Raw genomic sequence first — 3,643 nt, forward strand, 5'->3', positions numbered from 1 at the left:
TCTTTTAGGTTACATACAGTATGTTTTGCACATGCAGTATCCATCCAAATTTGATGTGACAAGTCTGTCAAGTAAGCTTATTTGTAATTAATGAATTAATTTGAATTTATTTTATTGATTGGATGAACTATAATTTGCTTAAAGATGATTATTTTGTATTTCTGTCTGTCTGATTGATGCTTGTGTTAAGAAATAAATCAGACGTTACTCAACAGTTACTCACTACTTGAGCAGTTTTTTCATCAAGTACTTTTTTACTCTTACTCAAGTAATTATTTGGAAGACTACTTTTACTTTTACTTGAGTCAAATTATTCTGAAGTAACAGTACTTTTACTTGAGTACAATTTTTGGCTACTCTACCCACCTCTGTCCGCGATTAGCACAGCTGCAGTACACTTGCAATATTGAGCTTGAACACGGTGCGGGGGAGGGGTATTAGCAGCGCGTACACGAGAGTGATTGACACTGCTAAGACAGTCCTCCTGGCTCTGATTGGCTTTAAAGGTTGTGTTGTTGCTGCTGACAGACTCAGATTATTATTTTAAGTGTTTGACAACATTATGGGATGGTTCCCTACAGAGATAGACCTTTTAGTTAAAGAGGAACATCCTTTCAGTTTGGATCCTTTAGTTTCCAACCAGACCAGAGTGGTGATTGTAGGAACAGTGGAAAGATTAACCAAGACGGCTTTTCATACGTACATTTTCTTTTTCTATTGACGATAGTTGTGTTTGTTATTAACAGAAATCAACCTGTCAACAAGAAGCTTCACAAACAAGAGAAGGCCTGTTTCCAGCCAGACTATGAATTGATTCATGAAATCCTTATTATTAACATGTGGTCAATCACATATGGTCTAGCGGTTAGGATTCCTGGTTTTCACCCAGGTGGCCCGGGTTCAACTCCCGGTATGGGAATCGGTGAAGGCCTGCAGCAAGATCAGTAAGATCTGTGTTATTGGTGCTGTATAAAATCAGAGCTATAGTTAGGTACTTACCCAACACTGTTAAGACTTTACTATAATTTCTAGTACTATTTCTATTACTTACCACAAAATGTCCAGTAAAATACCATAATTTTCTTTTCCTGTTCTTTACTGTAATATGCATTGCATTATGGGTACTACCATTTAATTTACATTTATTTACTGAATTTTTTTCATTTGTGGTCTGCTGTAAAACAACAGCAGTAGTGCTACTGCAGGTGAATAAAATTGTTAGCTCATGTTATAGAAGCATAGAAATTAAAAGGAAAAATACAATATCTCTATAAAATTAAATTATTTCATTTTATAGAGATATTTTACGTTTTATTAATTATGCTTTTAGCAGTGAAGGTAATTTAAAAATGTGACATGCTTTTCAGCAGTGTAAATAACTTATTGAGAGTTGCAGAGACAAACAAGAAAGGGATTATAGATGTAAATGCTTGACCGCCATATTTGACCTCTGACCTCACGACTTCAAAAGAATAGCGGGTAGATACTTCAAAGGTGTTGAAAGAAGTAGCGGCTCGAGACATCAAAGGAGGACCGGTTTGGTCCGTGTGCACAGAGTCCGGTCACACACACTACTCAGAGAGAGCTGGAGAAGCGTTAAGGTAAGATCAATCTTTGATAATTCTGTGACAACCTTCGCAAGCGGCGACGTTAGCTTACCGACCTGTGTCATAGCTAGGCTAGAGCAAGCTGTTAACTAGCTCCCCCCCCCGAAGGAAAACTTAGTCTCGCTCCAACCTAACATTTTCCCCGTGGTGAGGATGAGGTGGGTATAATTAGGGCGTTCGGTGAAGCTAACACAACTCGTTTTACATGCGCTGTTTGGGACATCTTTTTTACTTTACTGTCAGACCATTGCCTCAAATACAATGTAACCCATATTCTGGAAGTTTAAGGTTGGTTGCTGCTAGCTTTTGAGCTAGCTGTTGCTGCATTTTGGCTAACATTACCTCCGGTTAATCCGGTTAAAGATGACTGCTCTTGATTATTAAACTTTTAAACCTGTTTGAAGCCTTTTTGATTACAAATTCCAGCACAGTTCTAAAACTAATCTTTAAAATATGTTCATTTACCAGTCATTAAAAAAAAAGTAAAATGCCAGGATGAGACACTTATTTGCAAAGTCACATGCTGGTATTTGCTTCGTTATTGGTTATTGGTTTGCTACCACTGTTAAAGAGTGCCTTTCGTTGTCAGCAGGATTCAAATCTGCGTGGGGAGACCACAATGGATTTCTAGTCCATCGCCTTAACCACTCGGCCACAACAACCTGAAAAGCAGTGCTATACCTGTTTGAGCAAATGTTCATAAATTGTCCACCGCTACCTAAATAAATAAAAGTATGGGAGTTTTGGAATTGATATTCAGCACTAACTGAACTCAACTGGTACTTCCTGTTTGCTGAATGAGCTCTATCTGGAGGAAAAAGGAGTTGCCCCAAAGAAAGTTATTGTAAAGTTACCATGTGCACACAGTAGACCTATCTACTGCTGTATTCATTGTTTGTGGCAAGAGCTTTAAAACCTATTCTTGACTTTTCTTGTTCCACATCCTGTGTGAACGCTTAGCTTACTGAATGACTTTAGTTAGCCAGTAATTGTTGTGTGCCTTCAATAGCATAAGTGTTAATATTATGGAAGAAGCTGGCTGGCAAACCAATGTTGCCTTTCAGAGAAGTGGTTCCATGGTGTAATGGTAAGCACTCTGGACTTTGAATCCAGTGATCCGAGTTCAAGTCTCCGTGGAACCTGGTTTTAAGCCAGAGAACTGGTGAAATAAAAAAATCTACCTCTACACTGTCCACATCTAGGCAAACAGGTTCTTTGCTGTTTGACTGAAAACAGTATATTGGTGGTGAGCTGTGACCTGTACTTCCTGTTAACTTAAAGGAGCTCCAAATTTAGACTTAGTTAAACATATTGAAAATAATTCCACAATGTTGACACAATAACAATTTCATTGTAGCTCTGCTGTGTGTTTTTAAAATGGTGCTTTCTGCTGTAAACTTCTTTTTTTGTGTCAAAACGGCTCTGTTTCTTTTTTTAAGTACATACTTGGCCTACATTTTGAAATGCATGCAGGTATACATGCATACAGTGGTATGTATGTGTTTAGGAACCCATGCTTCAGTTGACTAAAAATAGGAATTTAATCAATCATGTTTTGGAAAGTTATCTGAATGCCTTAATTTAATAAAAAGGAAAAATCCAACTTTTAAGGAGATTCACTGCATTGTCCAGCGATGGTGGTATAGTGGTGAGCATAGCTGCCTTCCAAGCTGTTAACCTGGGTTCAATTCCCAGCCATCGCAGCAATTATCATTGTGTGGTTACTTGCTTTATTTGCCAAGAAGTAACCAGAAAGGTTACTTGTCCAATTTCAATTTCTAATAAATGTACGAACAAGGGAGCATATCAATCAATAAAGCTGCCTCCAAGACGATCCACAGACACATGCAGCGCACTACGATTTGCACTTTGCCCGTGTCTGGTAACTACTACTAACCAATTGAAACGTTTATGAACATTTGTCCAAACAGGTTTATCACTGCTTTTTGTATTATCTCATAGGTACTGGAAGCCACCAGTCTCCACCAATGTATCTCTTAGTATTTATTTTCAGTCTGTGTTACAAGATTTGCAGT

At 38.0% G+C, this 3,643-nt stretch overlaps 4 non-coding genes across 4 annotated transcripts; 3 read left to right on the forward strand and 1 right to left on the reverse strand.

The window, feature by feature from the left end:
• The first annotated feature begins 847 nt into the window (after positions 1 to 847).
• Positions 848 to 919, forward strand: trnae-uuc. The gene has a single exon. It is a non-coding gene; the product is annotated as a tRNA-Glu (tRNA).
• Positions 920 to 2,187: 1,268 nt separating this feature from the next.
• Positions 2,188 to 2,269, reverse strand: trnas-aga. Its single transcript has one exon. It is a non-coding gene; the product is annotated as a tRNA-Ser (tRNA).
• Positions 2,270 to 2,677: 408 nt separating this feature from the next.
• On the forward strand, positions 2,678 to 2,749 carry trnaq-uug. The gene has a single exon. It is a non-coding gene; the product is annotated as a tRNA-Gln (tRNA).
• A 489-nt stretch (positions 2,750 to 3,238) lies between these two features.
• Positions 3,239 to 3,310, forward strand: trnag-ucc. The gene has a single exon. It is a non-coding gene; the product is annotated as a tRNA-Gly (tRNA).
• Positions 3,311 to 3,643: the final 333 nt, after the last annotated feature.

Source organism: Etheostoma cragini, unplaced genomic scaffold (genome assembly GCF_013103735.1).
Source record: "Etheostoma cragini isolate CJK2018 unplaced genomic scaffold, CSU_Ecrag_1.0 ScbMSFa_712, whole genome shotgun sequence".
NCBI classification, from domain to species: domain Eukaryota; kingdom Metazoa; phylum Chordata; class Actinopteri; order Perciformes; family Percidae; genus Etheostoma; species Etheostoma cragini.